General features: G+C 37.5%; 1 long non-coding RNA gene and 1 pseudogene across 1 annotated transcript in view; both read right to left on the bottom strand.

Annotated features, from left to right (window-relative positions):
* Positions 1-6,409: 6,409 nt before the first annotated feature.
* The window catches only part of LOC138416606 (uncharacterized), a 32,058-nt gene continuing 14,113 nt past the window's right edge, over positions 6,410-24,354 (bottom strand). Inside the window, exon 3 of the long non-coding RNA XR_011247770.1 lies at positions 6,410-8,268. This is a non-coding gene — a long non-coding RNA (uncharacterized lncRNA). The remainder of the gene's footprint in view (positions 8,269-24,354) is intronic.
* LOC138429057 (small ribosomal subunit protein uS14-like) lies at positions 8,429-22,670 on the bottom strand (annotated as a pseudogene).

Here is a 24,354-nt window from a genome sequence, read left to right as displayed (position 1 = left end):
ATGACCCTCCAAAGATAATTATATTCTAATCCCAGAATTTGTGAATGTGTTAGGTTACATGGTTAAGGGAAATTAATATCACAGATGGAATTAAGGTTGTTCCTTATCTGACTTTTTTAAAATTGATGTTATATGTATTTTATGACAATTTAAAACATTTAAAAATACTTTCAAATGACATACAATAAATTTCACATATTAAAACTATATAATAGATTTTACTTTTGGCGTATGCATACAATTGTGACATCATCACAATGAAAACAATGAACATATTTATCATCTCCAATATATTCACTGTGTAATCCTGTGCTTCCCGTAGCCCCAGCTCCTACTCTCAGCCAACAACTGATTTTGTAATTACTAGAGATTAATGTATGTTTTCTAAAATTATATATATATAGAATCAGTATGTAAAAAAAGAAAAGAAAGTTACTGTTTTACTTTTAAACCACACTGTTGCCCTCAGTAGTTATGATAGAAATAAAATTCTCTAATGAAGTTTTACAGAGTATTACCACTATGATGTGTAATACTGCTGGCTAAAATTTATTGCTGAAAGCACAAGTATAATGCTCATGAGACAATTGAGTATGATTGATAAAATGTATAGCCTATAAAATGTTTCCCCATTAACATACCTCTGAGCCTGTCTGCAATATCTGATTAGTTTTCCCCTAACATGGATAACTAGACAAATAGAAAGGAGGTCTAAAATAGAGGACATGATCTAACCCTGTGGCAGGCAGCTGAACTACCCCAGCATTAAGGGACAGATACTCTGATCATCAATGCTTTCTATTGAAAGATTCAGAATCAAAAGGGCAAAATCATAAAAGAAATTTTTGTATATTGAGGTATGTAGGGTCTTTCTGGCTTTAGGCTAACCAAAATAGCCTGTTTGTGGCCTTTTAAACATGCATTGTACATCTGCTTTAACCATTAAGAAAAAAATGCGTTTAAAAAATCAGAATGGAATAACTATGGTTCAAACATCCAAACTAGAGCTCGGTGGCCATTGTGGATATGAGTTCAGATTCCTACATTACCAATTACTTGAGTTTTCTAAATTTATTCAGCTCAGTGCAGCTGCTCAGTCGTGTCCGACTCTTTAAGACCCCATGAATCGCAGCATGCCAGGCCTCCCTGTCCATCACCAACGCCCGGAGTTCACTTTTCTTATATGCAAGCCTAATTCCTAAATAAAATAAAATAAAACAATAATGGAGTCTAGGGCCAGCTAAGTTATTTACATAAGAGAGTAAGTAAGGACATTTGCAAATATTTATGGACTCAGACTATATACTTCCTGAGTACACTTAATTTACTCAATAGCATACTCTAACAAAATTTAAAATAGATCAATAACCTCAGATATGCAGATGACACCACCCTTATGGCAGAAAGTGAAAAGAAACTAAAAAGCCTCTTGATGAAAGTGAAAGAGGAGAGTGAAAAAGTTGGCTTAAAGCTCAACACTCAGAAAACGAAGATCATGGCATCTGGTCCCATCACTTCATGGGAAATAGATGGGGAAACAGTGGAAACAGTGTCAGACGTTATTTTTTTGGTCTCCAAAATCACTGAAGATGGTGACTGCAGCCATGAAATTAAAAGATGCTTACTCCTTGGAAGGAAAGTTGTGACCAACCTATATAGCATATTGAAAAGCACAGACATTACTTTGCCAATAAAGGTCCATCTAGTCAAGGCTGTGGTTTTTCCTGTAGTCATGTATGGATGTGAGAGTTGGACTGTGAAGAAGGCTGAGCACCAAAGAATTGATGCTTTTGAACTGTGGTGTTGGAGAAGACTCTTGAGAGTCCCTTGGACTGCAAGGAGATCCAACAAGTCCATTCTAAAAGGAGATCAGCCCTGGGTGTTCCTTGGAAGGAATGATGCTAAAGCTGAAACTCCAGTACTTTGGCCACCTCATGTGAAGAGCTGACTCATTGAAAAAGACTCTGATGCTGGGAGGGATTGGGGGTAGGAGGAAAAGGTGACGACAGAGGAGGAGATGGTGGGATGGCATCACCGACTCGATGGACGTGACTTTGAGTGAACTCCGGGAGTTGGTGATGGACAGGGAGGCCTGGCGTGCTGCGAATCATGGAGTCTCAAAGAGTCAGACATGACTGAGGGACTGAACTGAACTGAACTCAACTGAAAACAACAAATTACCTGATTTAAAAGTGGGCAGAAGTCATAAATAGACATTTTCCCAAAGATATACAGATGGCCAACCAACACATTAAAAGATGCTTAATTCACTAATCACCAAAGAAATGCATATCAAGACCACAATGAGATATCATCTAACACCTGTCAAAACTGCTATTATCAAAAAGTCTACAAATGACAAATATTGATCATAGTGATGATGTGGAAGAAGGGAACCCTGGTACCCTTATGATGGGAATGTAAATTAATAAAGTCACTATGGAAAACAGTACGGATTTTCCTCAAAACCTGAAACTACAGCCAACATCAGTCCAGTTCAGTCGCTCAGTCGTGTCCGACTCTTTGCGACCCCATGAATCGCAGCACGCCAGGCCTCCCTGTCCATCACCAAATCCCAGAGTTCACTCAGACTTGCATTCATCGAGTCGGTGATGCCATCCAGCCATCTCATCCTCTGTCATCCCCTTCTTCTCCTGCCCCCAATCCCTCTCAGCATCAGAGTCTTTTCCGATGAGTCAATGCTTCTCATGAGGTGGCCAAAGTACTGGAGTTTCAGCTTTAGCATCATTCCTTCCAAGGAACACCCAGGGCTGATCTCCTTTAGAATGGACTTGTTGGATCTCCTTGCAGTCCAAGGGACTCTCAAGAGTCTTCTCCAACACCACAGTTCAAAAGCATCAATTCTTTGGTGCTCAGCCTTCTTCACAGTCCAACTCTCACATCCATACATGACTACAGGAAAAACCACAGCCTTGGCTAGACGGACATAAGTCGGCAAAGTAATGTCTCTGCTTTTGAATATACTATCTAGGTTGGTCATAACTCTTCTTCCAAGGAGTAAGTGTCTTTTAATTTCATGGCTGCAGTCACCATCTTCAGTGATTTTGGAGCCCCCAAAAATAACGTCTGACACTGTTTCCACTGTTTCCCCATCTATTTCCCATGAAGTGATGGGACCAGATGCCATGATCTTCATTTTCTGAATGTTCAGCTTTAAGCCAACTTTTTCACTCTCCTCTTTCACTTTCATCAAGAGGCTTTTGAGTTCCTCTTCACTTTCTGCCATAAGGGTGGTGTCATCTGCATATCTGAGGTTATTGATATTTCTCCTGGCAATCTTGATTCCAGGTTGTGTTTCTTCCAGTCCAGCGTTTCTCATGATGTATTCTGCATATAAGTTAAATAAGCAGGGTGACAATATACAGCCTTGATGTACTCCTTTCCCTATTTAGAACCAGTCTGTTGTGCCATGTCCAGTTCTAACTGTTGCTTCTTGGCCTGCACATAGATTTCTCAAGCGGCAGGTCAGGTGGTCTGGTATTCCCATCTCTTGAAGAATTTTCCACAGTTTATTGTAATCCAGTCAAAGGCTTTGGCATAGTCAATAAAGCAGAAATAGATGTTTTTCTGGAACTCTCTTGCTTTTTCCATGATCCAGCAGATGTTGCCAATTTGATCTCTGGTTCCTCTGCCTTTTCTAAAACCAGCTTGAACATCATGGAGTTCACGGTTCACGTATTGCTGAAGCCTGGCTTGGAGAATTTTGAGCATTACTTTACTAGCATGTGAGATGAGTGCAATTGTGTGGTAGTTTGACCATTCTTTGGCATTGCCTTTCTTTGGGATTGGAATGAAAACTGACCTTTTCCAGTGCTGTGGTCACTGCTGAGTTTTCCAAATTTGCTGGCATATCGAGTGCAGCACTTTCACAGCATCATCTTTCAGGATTTGAAATAGCTCTACTGGAATTCCATCACCTCCACTTGCTTTGTTCATAGTGATGCTTTCTAAGGCCCACTTGACTTCACATTCCAGGCTGTCTGGCTCTAGATTAGTGGTCACAACATCGTGATTATCCGGGTCATGAAGATCTTTTTTGTACAGTTCTGTGTATTCTTGCCACCTCTTCTTAATATCTTCTGCTTTCTGTTAGGTCCGTACCATTTCTGTCCTTTATCGAGTCTATCATCTGCTGATGGACATCTAGGTTGCTTCCATGTCCTAGCTATTGTAAACAGTGCTGCAATGAACATTGGGGGGTACATGTGTCTCTTTCAATTTTGGTTTCCTCAGTTACACCACATCTTTTTAAATCCATTTATTTGTTGATGAACACTTAGGTTGCTTCCATACCTTAGCTATTGTAAATCATGCTGTTAATAACATTGAGGTGCAGACATGTTTTCACACTAGCATTTCTTGTTTCAGATATATACCCAGGAGTGGAATTGGTTCATGACAGCCAACATATGACCCCACAATTCCACTCCTGGGTATATATCTGAAAAAAAAAAATGCTAGTTTGAAAAGATGTCTGCACCTCAATGTTATTAACAGCATGATTTACAATAGCAAAGATATGGGAGCAACCTAAGTGTTCATCAACAAATTAATGGATTTAGAAAGATGTGGTGTAACTGAGGAAACCAGAATTGAAAGAGACACATGTACCCCCAATGTTCATTGCAGCACTGTTTACAATAGCTAGGACATGGAAGCAACCTAGATGTCCATCAGCAGACGAATAGATAAGAATGCATTTGAGTCAGTTCTAGTGAGGTGGATGAAACTGGAGCCTATTATACAGAGTGAAGTAAGTCAGAAAGAAAAACACCAATACAGTATAGTGATAGTGAAGTCGCTCAGTTGTGTCCAACTCTTTGCGACCCCATGGACTGTAGCCTGCCAGGCTCCTCCCTCCATGGGATTCTCCAGGCAAGGGTACTGGAGTGGGTTGCCATATATTAATGCATATATATATGGAATTTAGAAAGATGGTAACAATGACCCTATATGTGAGACAACAAAAGAGACACAGATGTAAAGAACAGACTTTGGACTCTGTGGGAGATGAGGGTGGGATGATTTGAGAGAATAGCATTGAAACATGTATATTATCATATGTGAAACAGATTACCAGTCCAGGTTTGATGCATGAGACAGGGTGCTCAGGGCTGGTGCACTGGGATGACCCTGAGGGATGGGATGGGGAGGGAGGTGGGAGGGGGGTTCAGGATGGGGAACATATGTACACCCATGGCTGATTTATGTCAATGTATGGCAAAAACCATTACAACATTGTATAGTAATTATCCCCCAAATAAAATAAATAAATTGATTTTTAAAAAAGATGTAGTGTGTATATATATACACACACACACATATATGTGTGCATGTGTGTGTAATGAAATACTACTCAGACATAAAAAAACATAAAGTTTTGCTATTTGTAACAATATGGATGGACTTGAAGGATATTATACTAAGTAAAATAAGACAGAGAAAGGTAGATATTGGAGGTTAAGTATTTGTGGAATCCAAAAATAAAACAAATGAATATAACAAAACAGATTTGCAGGCATAGAGAACAGACTGGTGGTTACCAGAGGGGAGAGAGAAGTGGGGAGAAACAGGATGGGGCATGGATTGAGAAGTACAAATGTATAAAAACAGACAGGCTACAGGGATGTATTGTATAGCACAGGGAAATATAATCATTATGTTTTGGTGATTTTCAGTGGAATATAATCTATAAAAGTGTTGAGTTGCTATGGTGTGCACCTGAAACTAGTATGGTGTTGTAAATTAACTACACTTCAATTTAAAATATAGAGCAAAATAAATATTTCCAAAAAGAGGGGGAAGCTATGGAACTTCAAGATATACTAGTGACCAAAGAAAACAATAGTAGTAAATTCCCAAACTGTTGAGAATAACAATTTTAACATAAATATTACTAGGAGATAATTAATAAAGCAGGAAATGATTTTAAAAACTAATAAAGAAATAAAACTCCTGCTGATTTCAACAAAATGAAGAGATTGAAAGAAACAAATGCTAATATTTCATCTTGCTCAGGGTTGGGAATATCAACACTAATTAATTCTCATTAATTAATAGAAAAATGGAGATTTTGTAACTGATAGAAAATAATAACTGATAGAAAAATATAGATTTTATATTTATTAAATGTTTTTGTGAAACCATTAATAGAATAGATTATCTTTGAGATTTAGCCCAGTCTGTTAAGGCATTGTAACATATTGATGAAAGAAAGAACTTAGCAGTAAGAAAACTGACTTCTAGGTAACCAGTTTGTGAATATTAGGCTACATAGCTCAACCAGATAGAAATTAGAAGAAATCACTGCAGTGAGCAGGACAAGAGACACCATCAAGAGATTGTTTAACTGGCCAAGTTAACTGGAATGAAAAGAAATATAACCATCTTTCTGGCAATTTCCACTTGTATTTCAAGCAATGTTTGATTTAAGAATGTAAATGCTATATCATTAGGTGACTAAAATTTTATGATAACTATGTCTTTTAAGTAGATTGCATATATTTTTCTCATCATGCTTTTTCTGGTTCAAACCACACACTACAATGTGCTTACTGCACAAAGCTCACATTAAAAACGAAATTTAGAAATTATGTTGGAGTCTTGGTGACACCCAGTGTCTTGACAATTTAATATAAATTTGAGGACTTAGAACTAAATGATGTACCATTTTCCAAGGAGAGGTGAAAGCAATTATTTAAAATGTCTACGAGTAATTTGAGAGTATGACTGGTGAGGATATTCAGTCAAATCTGCATACTTAAAAACCGAAAACTGTACATTGAGTTTCAAGTACAATAGTTGCTTTCTACTCAAGGAGATAGATGTTGGAGACTCCAAAAGTTCTTTGCTTAAATGTCTGGAAACAAATTTGCACACATGTATACACAGCAAAGGGGTGTCCCAGGTGGCTCGGTGGTAAAGAATTTGCCTGTAATGCAGAAGATGTAGATTTGGTCCCTGAGTTGGAAAGATCCCCTGGAGAAGAAAATGGAAATCCATTCCAGTATTCTTACATGGGAAATCCCATGGACATAGAAGCCTGATGGCCTACAGTCCATAATGTCACAAAGTTGGACACAACTGAAGTGATTTAGCACACACACACACACACACATCTCTGACGAACACAGATGCAAAATTCCTCAACAAAATATTAGCAAACCAATTGAAAAATACATTAAAAAGATTACATGCCATGACCAGGTAGGATTTATCTCTGCAATGCAAGGATAACTTAACATCTGCAAATCAATCAATGTGATGCACCACATTAATAGAGTAAAAATAATATGACTATTTCAGTAGACGCAAAATTTTTTGAAAAAAATTATCATTAATTAATCATAAAAATTCTCTAAAAATGGGTATAAAGGAAATACTTTAACATTATATAGACCATATATGACAAGCCCGCAGCTAGTGTCATACTCAACAGCGAAAACATGAGTTCCTCTAAAATCAGGAACAAGCCACTGCCACCACTTGTATTTAGCAGAGTAGTGGAAGTCATAGTACTAGCCAGAGTAATTAGACAAGAAAAAGAACTAAAACGCATTCCAACTGAAAAGGAAGAAGTAAAATTCTCTCTGCAGATGATATAATATTACCTATAGAAAACCACAAACCCTTCACCAAAAAAAAAAAACCTGCTAGAAATAATAAATTTAGTAAAAATGCAAGGTATAAAACCAATATACAAATAACTTGTTTTTATATACACTGATAATGAGCCATAAGAAATTAAGAAAATAATCTTATTTACAATTAATCAAAAAGAATAAAATATTAATATTGGGATAAATTTAATAAAGGAGGTGAAAGTTCTGTACACAAAACTATAATACATTAATGAAATAACTGCATTCATGTATATCTTAGAGAAAGCAGTGATACCTCCTTTCTTGAGGTCAGTTATTAAGGATTCAGGAACTAATGTTGAATGCTTCAGTTCAGTTCAGTTCAGTCGCTCAGTGGTGTCGGACTCTTTGCGACCCCATGAATCACAGTAAGCCAGGCCTCCCTGTCCATCACCAACTCCCGGAGTTCATTCAGACTCATGTCCATTGAGTCGGTGATGCCATCCAGCCATCCCATCCTCTGTCGTCCCCTTTCCCTCCTGCCTCCAATCCCTCCCAGCATCAGAGTCTTTTCCAATGAGTCAACTCTTCGCATGAGGTGGCCAAAGTATTGGAGTTTCAGTTCTGTTTAACATCAGAAAGTATGCTGTAAATGTCTTCAAATTTCCTGGAAGTAAAACAAACAGATGAGGAATGCTGCTATTTCTTTCTTTCTTTTTGAAGTTTTTAAAGCTTTTTTTTTTATATACAAAGAGCTAGTACTGTTTCTGCATAAGGCTGGTGGGCTGCAAAATGTTGATGTATTCCTTCCATTTAAGGAAGTTTGGTTAGTCCAACTTAATGAAGCCGATGTCCATCGCGTACAGCTGGAAACGCTGGCGGCACATATTGCGGCCGTATTTCCAGATCAGACCTTGCTGGTTTGAGCAGACCTAGCAAGAGTGAGAACTCTGGCCGAAATTTCTCAGATGGCTCCTGTAGAGCTGTTGGTGACCTATATTGCTTTCTCAGCTGCAACGAGGTAAAAGGTGTTATTTCTTATCAATGCATATAACCTATACAACTGGTAGGACACATCTGAACTAAATTTAAATGTTCCATCACATGTCCGGTACTCATATTTAACCAAATCATCCAAGCCAGATTCTGTGCCAAATATCAATATTCTCCACTATCAAATAGAAAAACTTTCCACCATTTTCAAGAACATATTCATCAGGAATCGTGATTTGACAGAGCTAAAGAAAACTTGATATTTCTTTTGTCTCCAACTTCTAATATTGCATGATACATTTAATAAAGATGGCATTAGAGAACAAACAGTTGTATCTAAAGTAGCTAAAGAATTGAGAAATAATTCTCTCAAAGAGTGTTGTCAATTACTAAACACCTCTTTTATATTTGCTGCTGCTGCTGATGCAAAGTCACTTCAGTCGTGTCCGACTCTATGCGACCCCATATACTGCAGCACCCAGGCTCCCCCATCCCTGGGATTCTCCAGGCAAGAACACTGGAGTGGGTTGCCATTTCCTTCTCCAATGCATGAAAGTGAAAAGTGAAAATGAAGTCGCTCAGTCGTGTCTGACTCAGCGACCCCATGGACTGCAGTGCACCAGGTTCCTCCATCCATGGGATTTTCCAGGCAAGAGTGCTGGAGTGAGGTGCCATTGTATTAGCTATAACTTGGTAAACTTTTAGTTTTAAGGGGGGTTGGGGATGACTGACAGAGAAGGCAATGGCATCCCATCAGAGAAACTTATATATTAAATTTTAAAATGTGATACAATGTTCAAAAAAAAAAAAAACTCTGCTGGGCTTTTGAGTGGGATTATGTTGAATCTACAGATCAATCTGGGGAGAAGTATTACTTTTAAAAAATGCATTTATTTTTAATTAAAGCAAATTGCTTTACAGTATTATATTGGTTTCTGCCAAACATCATCATGAATGATATGTCCCCTCCCTCTTGAACCTACATCCCACCTCCCTCCTCATCCCACTCCTCTAGGTTGTTGCACTGGTTTGAGTTCCCTGAGTCATACAGCAGATTTCAACTAGCTATCTATTTTACATATGGTGACACTGCTTCCATGTTACTCTTTTCATACATCCCACCTTCTCCTTGCTCTCCCCCTCCTCCCATCACTGTGTCTACAAGTCTGTCCTCTATATCTGTCTGTCCATGGCTACTGTGAAAATAATTCCCTCAGTACTATCTTTCTAGATTCCATATGTATGTGTTAGTATATAATATTTGCTTTTCTCTTTCTGACTTACTTCACTCTGTAAAATAGGCTCTAGGTTCATCCACCTCATTAGAACTAACTGAAATATGTTCCTTTTTATGGCTGAGTATTATTCTATTGTGTATATGTACCACAGCTTCTTTATCCATTCATCTGTCAATGGACATCTAGGTTGCTTCCATATTCTAACTATTTTAGAGTGCTACAATGAATATTGGGGTACATGTGTCTTTTTCAATCTTGGTTTCCTAAGGATCACTATGAACAAAGCTAGTGGAGGTGATGGCATTCCAGTTGAACTATTTCAAATCCTCAAAGATGATGCTGTGAAAGTGCTGCACTCAATATACCAGCAAATTTGGAAAACTCAGCAGTAGCCACAGGACTGGAAAAGGTCAGTTTTCATTCCAATCCCAAAGAAAGGCAATGCCAAAGAATGGTCAAACTACCACACAATTGCACTCATTTCACATGCTAGTAAAGTGATGCTCAAAATTCTCCAAGTCAGGCTTTAACAATACATGGACCGTGAATTTCCAGATATTCAAGCTGGTTTTAGAAAAGGCAGAGGAACCAGAGATCAAATTGGCAACATCTGCTGGATCACGGAAAAAGCAAGAGAGTTCCAGAAAAACATCTATGTCTGCTTTATTGACTATGCCAAAGACTTTGACTCTGTGGATCACAATAAACGGTGGAAAATTCTTCAAGACATAGGAATACCAGACCACCTGACCTGCGTCTTGATAAGCCTATATGCAGGTCAGGAAGCAACAGTTAGAACTGGACATGGAACAACAGACTGGTTCTAAATAGGGAAAGAAGTACTTCAAGGCTGTATATTGTCACCCTGCTTATTTAACTTCTATGCAGAGTACATCATGAGAAATGCTTGGCTGGAAGAAGCACAAGCTGGAATCAAGATTGCCAGGAGAAATATCAATAACCTCAGATATGCATATGACACCACCCTTATGGCAGAAAGTGAAGAGGAACTCAAAAGCCTCTTGATGAAAGTGAAAGAGGAGAGCGAAAACGTTGGCTTAAAGCTGAACATTCAGAAAACGAAGATCATGGCATCTGGTCCCATCACTTCATGGGAAATAGATGGGGAAACAGTGGAAACAGTATCAGACATTATTTTTGGGGGCTCCAAAATCACTGAAGATGGTGACTGCAGCCATGAAATTAAAAGACGTTTGCTCCTTGGAAGAAAAGTTATGACCAACCTAGATAGCATATTGAAAAGCAGAGACATTACTTTGCCAACAAAGGGCTGTCTAGTCAAGGCTGTGGTTTTTCCTGTAGTCATGTATGGATGTGAGAGTTGGACTGTGAAGAAGGCTGAGTGCCGAAGAATTGATGCTTTTGAACTGTGGTGTTGGAGGAGACTCTTGAGAGTCCCTTGGACTGCAAGGAGATCCAACCAGTCCATTCTAAAGGAGATCAGCCCTGGGATTTCTTTGGAAGGAATGATGCTAAAGCTGAAACTCCAGTACTTTGGCCACCTCATGAGAAGAGTTGACTGATTGGAAAAGACTCATGCTGGAAGGGATTGGGGACAGGAGAAGAAGGGGATGACAGAGGATGAGATAGTTGGATGGGTCACTGACTCGATGGACATGAGTTTGAGTGATCTCCAGGAGTTGGTGATGGACAGGGAGGCCTGGCGTGCTGGAATTCATGGGGTTGCAAAGAGTCGGACATGACTGAGCGACTGAAATGAACTGAACTGAACTGAATGATGCTGTTAGGAAGTGTTCTCATTTCATTCTTTTACATGTAGCTGTCCAGTTTTCCCAGCACCATTTAATGAAGAGGCTGTCTTTGCCCCATTGTATATTCTTGCCTTCTTTGTCAAAAATAAGGTACACATAGGTGTATGGGTTTATTTCTGGGCTTTCTATCTTGTTCCATTGGCCAATATTTCTGTTTTGTGCCAGTATCATACTGTCTTGATGACTGTAGCTTTGTAGTATAATCTGAAGTCAGGAAGGTTGATTCAGCTCCATCCTTCTTTCTCAAGACTCCTTTGGATATTCGGCGTCTTTTGTGTTTCCATATGAATTGTGAAATTTTTTGTTCTGGTTCTGTGAAAAATGCCTTGGTAATTTGATAGCGATCAAATTGAATCTGTAGATTGTGTTTGGTTCAGTTCAGTCACTCAGTCGTGTCCGACTCTTTGCAACACTATGAACTGCAGCACACCAGGCCTCCCTGTCCTTCACCAACTCCCAGAGTTTACTCAAACTCATGCCCATTGAGTCGGTGATGCTGTCCAACCATCTCATCCTCTGTTGTTCCCTTCTCCTGCTGCCTTCAATCTTTCCCAGCATCAGGGTCTTTTCAAATGAGTCAGCTCTTCACATCAGGTGGCCAAAGTGTTGGAGTTTCAGCTTCAACATCAGTCCTTCCAATGAATATTCAGGACTTATTTCCTTTGGGATGGACTAGTTGGATCTCCTTGCTGTCCAAGGGACTCTCAACAGTCTTCTCCAACACCACAGTTCAAAGGTATTTTCACAATATTGATTCTTCCTACGCAGGAACATGGAATACCTCTCCATCTGTTTATGTCACCTTTGATTTCTTTCATTAGTGTCATAATTTTCTGTGTACAGTCCTTTTGTCTCCCTAGGTAAGTTTTTTTCCTAGATATTTAAATTTTTTGTTGCAATGGTGAATGGAATTGATTCCTTAATTTCTCTTTCTGATTTTTCATTGTTAGTATACAGAAATGCAAGTGATTTTTGTGTATTGATTTTGTATCATGAAACTTTGCTAAATTCACTGATTAGCTCTAGTAACTTTCTGATACTATCTTTAGGGTTTTTATGTACAGTATCATGTCATCTGCAAACAGTGAGAGCTTTACTTCTTTTCCGATCTTGATTCCTTTTATTTCTTTTTCTTCTCTGATTGCTGGAGCTAGGACTTCCAGAACTATGTTGAATAATAGTGGTGAAAAGTGGACACACTTGTCTTGTTCCTGATCTTAGGGGGAATGCTTCAGTTTCTCACCATTGAGAATAATGTTTTTTACAGGCTTATCATATATGGCCTTTACTATGTTGAGGTAGGTTCCTTCTATGCCCATTTTTTGAAGAGTTTTAATCATAAATGGGTGCTGAATTTTGTCAAAGGCTTTTTCTGCATCTATTGAGATGATCATATGGTTTTTTTTCTTTCAGTTTGTTAATATGCTGTATTCCATTGATTGATTCATATACATTGACGAATCCTTGCATTCCTGGAATAAACCCAACTTAATCATGGTGTATGAGCATTTTGATGTGTTTCTGAATTCTGTTTGCTAAAATTTTGTTGAGGGTTTTTGTATCTATGTTCATCAGTAATATTAGCCTGTAGTTTTCTTTTTTGTGTGTTGTCTTTGTCTCATTTTGGTATCAGGGTGATGGTGGCCTCATAGAATGAGTTTGGAAGGGTTCCTTCCTCTGCAATTTTTAAAAATAATTTTAGAAGGATAAGCATTAGCTCTTCTCTAAATGTTTGATAGAATTATCCTGTGAAGCCATCTGGCCCTGGGCTTTTGTTTTTTGGGGGAGATTTTTTATCACAGCTTCAATTTTAGTGCTTGTAATTGGGCTGTTCATAATTTCTATTTCTTCCTGGTTCAGCCTTGGAAGATTGAACTTTTCTAAAAATCTGTCCATTTCTTCTAGGTTATCCATTTCATTGCCATATAGTTGTTTGTAATAGTCTCTTACAATCATTTGTATTTCTGCTTTGTCTATTGTAACCTCTCCTTTTTCATTTCTAATTTTGTTGATTTGATTTTTCTCTCTTTTTTTCTTAATGAGTCTGGCTAAAGGTTTGTCGATGTTGTTTATCTTCTCAAAGAACCAGCTTTGAGTTTTGTTAATCTTTACTATTGTGTCTTTCATTTCTTTTTCATTTCTTTTTGTTCAGATCTTTATGATTTCTTTCCTTCTCCTAATTTTTTGTTCTTCTTTTTCCAGTTGTTTAAGGTATAAAGTTAGGCTGTCTATTCCATGTTTTTTCTTGTTTATTGAGGTAGGATTGTATTGCTATAAAATTCCCTCTCAGAACTGCTTTTTCTGCATCCCGTAGGTTTTGTGTTTTCGTTGTCATTTGTTTCTAGGAATTTTTTAATTTCCTTTTTTATTTCTTCAGTAAGCTGTTGGTTATTTTGAAACATATTATTTAATCTCCATGTGTTTGTGTTTCTTATAGTTTTTTCTTGTAATTAATATCTATTCTCATAGCATTGTGGTTGGAGAAGATGCTTGATATGATTTCAGTTTTCTTAAATTTACTGAGGTTTGATTTGTGACCCAAGATGTGGTCTATCCTGGAGAATGTTCCATGCGCACTTGAGAAGAAGGTGTATTCTTCTGCATGTGGATGGGATGTCCTGAAGATATCAATGAGATCATCTCATCTAATGTATCATTTAAAACTTGTGTTTCCTTATTAATTTTCTGTTTTGATGATCTGTCCATTGGTGTGAGTGGAGTATTAAAGCCCCCTACTGTTATTGTGTAACTGTCAATTTCTTGTTTTATGTCTGTTAGTGTTTGTCTTATGTATTGAGGTGCCCCTATGTTGGGTGCATAGATATTTACAATTGCTATGTCCTACTAACAGGTCCAGTCCTACTAACATTCCCATTTTTCCCCCTAGTTCCTTCATCCTACCTAGTTTTCTGTGGGTCTATATATTCTTTTCCACTGGTCAGATTCTCCTGTCTGCTCTCAGCTGGTGTTTTTCATGCACTTCTGTGTCTAAAGGTGTATTCCTCATATATGTGTGGAGAGAGATGTATTCCACGTCCACCTACTCCTCTGCCATCTTGTTCCCCCTTCATTGTTTTTGATTTTCATTTCTCTAATAATGAGTGATGTCAAGCATCTTTTCATGTGTTTATTAGTCATCTGTATGTCTTCTTTGGAGAAATATCTGTTTAGGTCTTTTTCCCACTCTTTTATTGGGTTGTTTGTTTTTCTGGTATTTGAGTTACATGAGCTGCTTGTATATTTTGGAAATCAATCCTTTGTCAGTTGTTTCATTTGTTATTATTTTCTCCCATTCTGAGGGTTATCTTTTTACCTTGTTTATAGTTTCCTTTGCTGTGCAAAAGCTTTTAAGTTTAATTAGGCCCCACCTGTTTATTTTTGTTTTTATTTCCATTACTCTAGAAGGTGGGTCATAGAGGATCTTCCTGTGATTTATATTATAGAGTGTTTTCTCTAGGTTTTCCTCTAAGAGTTTCATAGATACTGGCCTTACATTTAGGTCTTTAATCCATTTGGAGTTTATCTTTGTGTGCTGTTAGGAAGTGTTCTAGTTTCATTCTTTAACATGTAACTTTCCAGTTGTCCCAGAACCACTTATTGAAGAGGCTGTCTTTGCCCCATTGTGTATTCCTCCCTCCTTTGTCAAAAATAAGGCACCCAGAGGTGTGTAGGTTTATCTCTGGACTATCTATCTTGTTCCATTGGCCTATATTTCTGTTTTTGTGCCAGTACCATACTTTCTTGATGACTGTAGCTTTGAAGTATAGTCTGAAGTCAGGAAGGTTGGTTTCTCCAGTTCCATTCTTCTTTCTCAAGACTGTTTTGGTTCTTTGGGGTCTTTCGTGTTTCCGTATGAATTGTGACTTTTTTTGTTCTAGTTCTGTGAAAAATGACATTGGTACTTTGATAAGGATTTTATTCAATCTGTAGATTGCATTTGATGGTATAGTCATTTTCACAATATTGATTCTTTCAACTCAGGAACATGGAATATCTCTCCATCTGTTTGTGTTGTCTTCAATTCCTTTCATCAGGGTCTTATAGTTTTCTGTATATAGCTCTTTTTCTCCTTAGGTAGGTTTATTTCTCAATATTTTATTCTTTTTGCTGCCATGGTAAATGGGATTGACTCTTTAGTTTCTCTTTATGATTTTTAATTGTTAGTATATAAGAATGCAAGTGATTTCTGTGTTTTGATTTAGTATCCCATGACTTTGCTAAATTCACTGAATACCACTAGTAATTTTCTACTAGTATCTTTAGGGTGTTCTATGTATAGTATCATGTCAGCTGCAAACAGTGAGTGTTTTACTTCTTCTTTTCCAATCTAGATTCCTTTTATTTCTTTTCCTTTTTTGATTGCCATGGCTCGGACCTCAAAAACTATGTTGAATTATAGTGATGAGAATGGGCATCCTTGTCTTGTTCCTGTTTTTAGAGGGAATGCTTTCAGTTTTTCAACACTGAGAATAAGGTTTGCTGTGGGTTTATCATATATAGCCTTTATATGTTGAGATAGGTCCCTTTTATGCAGATTTTTGAAGAGCTTTATCATAAATCATTGCTGAATTTTGTCAAAAGTTTTTTCTGCATCTATTGAGATTACCATATGTTTTTATGTCTCAATTTGTTAATATACTGTATCACATTGATTGATTTGCATATATTGAAAAATCCTTCCATCCTTGGGATAAACCTAGGTTGGTCATGGTATATGATTTTTTTTAACTTTAATTTTATGTTTTTACTTTACAGTACTGTATTGGTTTTGCCATACATTGACATGATCCACCACAGGTGTACATGAGTTCCCAACCCTGAACCCCCCTCCCACCACCCTCCCCATATCATCTCTCTGGGTCATCCCAGTGCACCAGCCCCAAGCATCCTGTATCCTGTATCAAACCTAGACTAGCAAATCATTTCTTACATGATAGTGTACATGTTTCAATGTCATTCTCCCAAATCATCCCACCCTCGCCCTCTCCCTCAGAGTCCAAAAGTCTGTTCTTTACATCTGTGTCTCTTTTGCTGTCTCACATAGCATATAGAGTTATAATTACCATCTTTCTAAATTCCATATATATGTGTTAGTATACCGTATTGGTGTTTTTCTTTCTGGCTTACTTCACTCTGTATAATCAGCTCCAGTTTCATCCACCTCATTAGAACTGATTCAAATGTATTCTTTTTAATGGCTGAGTAATACTCCATAGTGTATATGTACCACAGCTTTCTTATCCATTCGTCTGCTGATGGACATCTAGGTTGCTTCCATATCCTGGCTATTATAAACAGTGCTGTGATGAACATTGGGGTACACGTGTCTCTTTCAATTCTGGTTTCCTCGGTGTGTATGCCCAGCAGTGGGATTGCTGTGTCATAAGGCAGTCCTATTTGTAGTTTTGCAAGGAATCTCCACACTGTTCTCCATAATGGCTGTACTAGTTTGCATTCCCACCAACAGTGTAAGAGGGTTCCCTTCTCTCCACACCCCCTCCAGCATTTATTGCTTGTGGACTTTTGGATCGCAGCCATTCTGACTGGTGTGAAGTGGCACCTCATTGTGGTCTTGATTTGCATTTCTCTGATAATGAGTGATGTTGAGCATCTTCTCATGTAAACACATGAGAAGCCATCCGTATGTCATCTTCAGAGAAATGTCTATTTAGTTCTTTGGCCCATTTTTTGATTGGGTTGTTTATTTTTCTGGAGTTGAGCTGCATAAGTTGCTTGTATATTTTTGAGATTAATTCTTTGTTAGTTGCTTCATTTGCTATTATTTTCTCCCATTCTGAAGGCTGTCTTTTCACCTTGCTTATATTTTCCTTTGTTGTGCAGAAGCTTTTAAGTTTAATTAGATCCCTTTTGTTTATTTTTGCTTTTATTTCCAGTATTCTGGAAGGTGGGTCATAGAGGATCCTGCTGTGATGTATGTCGGAGAATGTTTTGCCTATGTTCTCCTCTAGGAGTTTTATAGTTTCTGGTCTTACATTTAGATCTTTAATCCATTTTGAGTTTATTTTTGTGTATGGTGTTAGAAAGTGTTCTATTTTCATTCTTTTACAAGTGGCTGACCAGTTTTCCCAGCATCACTTGTTAAAGAGATTGTCTTTAATCGATTGTATATTCTTGCCTCCTTTGTCGAAGATAAGGTGTCCTTAGGTGTGTGGATTTATATCTGGGCTTTCTATTTTGTTCCATTGATCTATATTTCTGTCTATGTGCCAGTACCGTACTGTCTTGATGACTGTGGCTTTGTAGTAGAGCCTGAAGTCATGCAGGTTGATTCCTCCAATTCCGTTCTCCTTTCTCAAGATTGCTTTGGCTATTCGAGGTTTTTTGTATTTCCATACAAATCTTGAAATTATTTGTTCTAGCTCTGTGAAAAATACCACTGGTAGCTTGATAGGGATTGCATTGAATCTATAGATTGCTTTGGGTATTATACTCATATTCAGTATATTGATTTTTCCGATCCATGAACATGGTATATTTCTCCATCTATTAGTGCCCTCTTTGATTTCTTTCATCAGTGTTTTATAATTTTCTATATACAGGTCTTTAGTTTCTTTAGGTAGATATATTCCCAAGTATTTTATTCTTTTCGTTGCAATGGTGAATGGAATTTTCCCTTAGTTTCTTTTTCTGCTTTCTCATTATAAGTGTATAGGAATGCAAGGGATTTCTGTGTGTTGATTATATATCCCACAACTTTACTATATTCATTGATTAATTCTAGTAATTTTCTGGTGGAGTCTTTAGGGTTTTCTATGTAAAGGATCATGTCATCTGCAAACAGTGAGAGATTGACTTCTTTTCCAATTGGGATTCCTTTTATTTTTTTTCTGCTCTGATTGCTGTGGCCCAAACTTCCAGAACTATGTTGAATAGTAGCAGTGAAAGTGGGCACCCTTGTCTTGTACCTGATTTTAGGGAAATGCTTTCCATTTTTCACCATTGAGGATAATGTTTGCTGTGGGTTTGTCGTATATAGCTTTTATTATATTGAGGTATATTCCTTCTATTCCTGCTTTCTGGAGAGTTTTTATCATGAATGGATGTTGAATTTTGTCAAAGGCTTTTTGTGCATCTATTGAGATAATCATATGGCTTTTATTTTTCAATTTGTTAATGTGGTGAATTACATTGATTGATTTGTGGATGTTGAAGAATTCTTGCATCCCTGGGATAAAGCCCTCTTGGTCATGGTGTATGACCCTTTAAATGTGTTGCTGAATTCTGATTGCTAGAATTTTGTTAAGGATTTTTGCATCTATGTTCATTGGTATATGATCTTTTTAATATGTTGTTAAATTCTGTTTGCTATAATTTTGTTGAAGATTTTTGCATCTATTTTCATTGGTGATATTGGCCTGTAATTTTCCTTTTTTGTGTTGTCTTTGCCTGGTTTTGGTATCAGGGTGATAGTGACTTCCTAGAAAGAGTTTGAAAGTGTTCCTTCCTCTGGAATTTTAGGAAAGCACTTTAAAAGGATAGGCATTATCTCTTCTCTAAATGTTTGATAGACTTCATCTGTGAAGCCAGCTGGCCTTGGGTTTTGTTTTGGGGGAGATTTTTAATCGAAGTTTTGATTTAAGTGCTTGTAATTGGCTTATTTATAGTTTCTATTTCTTCTCGGTTCAGTCTTAGAAGATTGAACTTTTCTAGGAATCTGTCCATTTCTTCCACTTGCCCATTTTATTAGCATATAGTTGCTGATAACAGTTTCTTATGATCCTTTGTATTTCTGCATTGTCTGTTGTACCCTCTCCTTTTTCATTTCTAATTTTGTTGATTTGATTCTTCTCTCCTTTCTCTTGATAAGTCTGGCTAAAGGTTTGTCAATTTTTTCTTCTCAAAGAACCAGTTTTTGTTTTATTAGTCTGTACTATTATTTCTTTCAATCCCAAAGAAAGGCAATGCCAAAGAATGTTCAAACTACCACACAATTACACTCATCTCACATGCTAGCAATGTAATGCTCAAGAGTCTCCAAGCCAGGTTTCAACAGTCCATGAACCATGAGCTTCCAGGTGTTCAAGCTGGATTTAGAAAAGACAGAGGAACCTGAGATTAAATTGCCAACATCTGTTGGATCATAGAAAAAGCAAGAGAGTTCCAGAAAAACATCTACTTCTTTATTGACTATGCCAAAGCCTTTGACTGTGTGGATCAAAACAAACTGTGTAAAATCCTTCAAGAGATGGGAATACCAGACCACCTGACCTTCCTTCTGTGAAATCTGTATGCAGGTCAGGAAGCAACAGTTAGAACTGGACATGGAAGAACCGACTGGTCCCAAATTGGGAAAGGAGTCCCTTGACAGCTTTATATTGTCACCCTGCTTATTTAACTTATATGCAGAGTACATCATGCAAAATGCCAGGATGAATGAAGCACAAGCTGCAATCAAGACTGCTGGGAGAAATATCAATAACCTCAGTTATGCAAATGACACAACCCTTATGGCAGAAACAGAAGAGGAACTAAAGAGCCTCTTGATGAAAGTGAAAGAGGAGAGTGAGAAAGTTGGGTTAAAACTCAACATTCAGAAACTAAGATCATGGCATCTTGTCCCATCACTTCATGGGAAATAGATGGGGAAACAATGGAAACAGTGACAAACTTTTTTTTTTTTTTTTGCTCCAAAACCACTGCAGTTAGTGACTGCAGCCTTGAAATTAAAAGACCCTTGCTTCTTTGAAGAAAAGCTTTGACCAACCTAGACAGCCTATTAAAAAGCAGAGACATTACTTTGCCAACAAAGGTCCGTCTCGTCAAAGCTATGGTTTTTCCAGTAGTGATGTATGGATGTAAGAGTTGGACTATAAAGAAAGCTGAGAGCCAAAGAATTGATGCGTTTGAACTGTGGTGCTGGAGAAGACTCTCGAGAGTCTCTTGAACTGCAAGGATTTCCTAAAGGAATCAGTCCTGAATTGGAAGGACTGATGCTGAAGCTGAAACTCCAATACTTTGGCCACCTGATGCAAAGAGCTGACTCATTTGAAAAGACCCTGATACTGGGAAAGATTGAATGTAGGAGGAGAAGGGGACAACAGAGGATGAGATAGTTGGATGGCATCACCTACTCGATAGACATGAGTCTGAGCAAGCTTTGGGAGTTGGTGATGGACAGGGAGGCCTGGTGTGCTACCATCCATGGGATCACAGAGAGTCAGACATGACTGAGTGACTGTGCTGAACTGATTATTTCTTTCATTTCTTTTCATTTATTTCTGCTCTGATCTTAATTATTCCTTTCCTTCTGCTAACTTTCCGGTTTTCTTCTTCTTCTCTACCAGTTGTTTTAGGTAAAGTTACCCTGTCTATTCTGTTTTTCTTGTTTCTTGAGATAGTATTGTATTGTTATAAACTTCCCTCTTAGAACTGCTTTTGCTGCATTCCTTAGGTATTGAATTGTCATGTTTTAATTGTCATTTGTTTTGAGGAATTTTTTTATTTCCCTTTTGATTTTTCAGTAACCTGTTCATTATGTAGAAATGTATTATTTAATCTCCATATGTTTGTGTGTGTGCATATGTGTGTGTGTGTGTGTTTTCCAATTTTTTTCGTGTAACTGATATCTATTCTCATAGTGTTGTGGTCAGAAAAGATGCCTGATATGATTTCAACTTTCCTAGATTTAGTGAGATTTTGATGTGTGACCCAAGATGTGGTCTATCTTAGAGAATGTTTATGTGCACTTGAGAAAAAGTGTATTCTTCTGCATTTGAATGCAATGTCCTGATGATATAAATGAGATTCATCTGGTCTAATATGTCATTTATATCTTGTGTTTCCTTATTAATTTGCTGCTTTAATGATCTGGCCATTGGTGTAAGTGGGGTGTTAAAGTCCCCTACTATTATTGTGTTACTGTCAGTTTCCCCCTTTATATCTGTTTTATGTATTTTGCTTTATGTATTGAGGTGCTCCTATGTTAGATGCATAAATATTTACATTGTTATGTCTTCCTCTTGGATTTGTCCCTTGATCATTATGTAGTGTCCTTCCTGTCTCTTGTAATATTCTTTATTTAAAAGTCTATTTTGTCTGATATGAGGATTGCCATTCCAGCTTTCTTTTGATTTTCATTAGCATGGAATATCTTTTTCCACCCTCTCAGTTTCAGTCAGTAGGTGTCTCTAGTTATGAAGTGGGTTGTGTAAATAGCATATATATGGATCTTGTTTTTGTTTCCATTCAGCCAGTCTGTGTCTTTTGGTTGGAGCATTTAATCCACTTGCATTTAAAGTAATTATTGATATATATGTTCCTATATATATCAATAATATATAAATGGCAATATATATTGCCATTTTCTTAATTGTTTGGGCTTTTTTTTTTTTTGGTTTGGTAGGTCTTCTTCTTCTTTTGTGTTTCCTGTCTATGTAAGTCCCATTAACATTTCTTTTAAAGCTGGTTTTGGGGTACTAAATTCTCTTAACTTTTGCTTGTTGTAAAGCTTCTGATTTCTCCATCAATTTTGAATGAGATCCTTGCCAGGTAATGTAATCTTGGATGTAGTTTCTTCCCTTTTAGTGCTTTAAATATATCCTGCCATTTCCTTCTGACCTGCAGAGTTTCTGCTGAAAGATCAGCCATTAATCATATGGTTTCCCTTGTATGTTACTTGCTGCTTTTTCCTTACTGCTTTTATTTATTTATTTTTTAGGTCTGTAATTTTTAATTAATTATAAAAGAATGATTCACATCCTTACTGCTTTTAATATTCTTTCTTTGTGTTTAATCTTTGTTAGTTTGATTAATATGTGTCTTGGGGTGTTTCTCCTTGGTTCTATCTTGTATGAGGCTCTCTGAACTTTTTGGACTTGATTGACTATTTCCTTTCCTGTGTTGGGGAAATTTTCAACTATAATCTCTTCAAACATTTTCTCATACCCTCTGTTTTTCTCTTCTTCTGGGACCCCTATAATTAGAATGTTGGTGCACTTAATATTGTTCAAGAAGTCTCTGAGACTACCCTCAGCTCTTTTCATTCCTTTTCCTTTATATTGCTCTTCAGCAGTTATTTCCATCATTCTGTCTTCCAGCTCACTTATCCTTTCTTCTGTCTCAGATATTTTGCTATTGATTTCTTTGCAAGTATTTTTAATTTCAGTAATTGTGCTGTTTTTCACCATTTGTTTATTCTTTATTTCTTCTAAGTCTTTGTTAAATGTGTTAATTGATTCTTGCATTTTCTCCATTCTATTTTCAAGGTTTTGGATCATTTTTACTATCATTACCCTGAATTATTTTTCTGGTAGGTTGTCTATTTCCTCTTTGTTTATTTGGACTTATATGTTTCTAGGTTGTTCCTTCATTTCCACAATATTTCTCTGTCTTCTCAATTCTTTTAACTTATTGTGTTTGAGGTCTTCTTTTTCCAGACTTCGAGGTCAAATTCCTTCTTCCTTTTGGTTTCTGCCCTCATGGGTAACGTTTGTCCAGTAGCTTGTGTGGGCTTCATGTAGGGTGTGACTTGTGCTTGCATTCTGGTGGCAGGATGTGAGGTTTTTATGTCCCCTCTGATGGGCAGGGCTGTGTGAGGTGGTAATACTGTCTGCTGATGATTGGGTTTGTTTTTGTCTTGTTGTTGCTTGGATTAGGCATTCTGCACTGGGTGCTGCCAGCAGATGGGTGATGCAGGGTCTTGTATACAACAGGGTGCCTTTGTGGGAGTGCTCACTAATTAATACTCCCTAGGGTTAGGAGTTCTCTGGCAGTCTAGGGTCTTGGAGTCAGCACTCTCGTTCCAAAGGCTCATGGCCTGACCTCTAGCTGGGGAATGGAACTTGCATAGGTAATTTGTTATGGCATTAAAGAGGATTAAAACAAACACACAAAAACAAGAAACAAAAGATACACCTCATACAAATGGCAAATACAAAATCAGGCAAACAATAACAAAAATAATGGAATACACACACAAAACACCTGTAAACAAAAACAAAATAGTAAAAAGAAAAAAAAAAAAAAGTACAGTAGATTTCCCAGTGAGCAAAGTAAACATATTCCTTATGATTATACAGTGGAAGTGAGAAATAGATTTAAGGGATTAGATCTGATAGATAGAGTGCCTGATGAACTATGGACAGCGGTTCGTGACATTGTACAGGAGACAGGGATCAAGACCATCCCCATGGAAAAGAGATGCAAAAAAGCAAAATGGCTGTCTGGGGAGGCCTTACAAATAGCTGTGAAAAGAAGAGAAGTAAAAAGCAAAGGAAGAAAGGAAAGATATAAGCATCTGAATGCAGAGTTCCAAAGAATAGCAAGGAGAGATAAGAAAGCCTTCCTTAGCCATCAATGCAAAGAAATAGAGGAAAACAATAGAATGGGAAAGACTAGAAATCTTTTCAAGAAAATTAGAGATACCAAGGGAACATTTCATGCAAAGATGGGCTCGATAAAGGACAGAAATGGTATGGACCTAACAGAAGCAGAAGATATTAAGAAAAGGTGGCAAGAATACACAGAAGAACTATACAAAAAAGATATTCACGACCCAGATAATCACGATGGTGTGATCACTCACCTAGGGCCAGACATCCTGGAATGTGAAGTCAAGTGGGCCTTAGAAAGCATCACTATGAACAAAGCTAGTGGAGGTGATGGAATTCCAGTTGAACTATTTCAAATCCTCAAAGATGATGCTGTGAAAGTGTTGCACTCAAAATGTCAGCAAATTTGGAAAAGTCAGCAGTGGCCACAGGACTGGGA

The sequence above is a fragment of the Ovis canadensis genome, chromosome 1, assembly GCF_042477335.2.
Source record: "Ovis canadensis isolate MfBH-ARS-UI-01 breed Bighorn chromosome 1, ARS-UI_OviCan_v2, whole genome shotgun sequence".
Classification (NCBI taxonomy): domain Eukaryota; kingdom Metazoa; phylum Chordata; class Mammalia; order Artiodactyla; family Bovidae; genus Ovis; species Ovis canadensis.
Note: the sequence above shows the minus strand (reverse complement) of the source record. Positions and strands in the feature narration are given on the sequence as shown.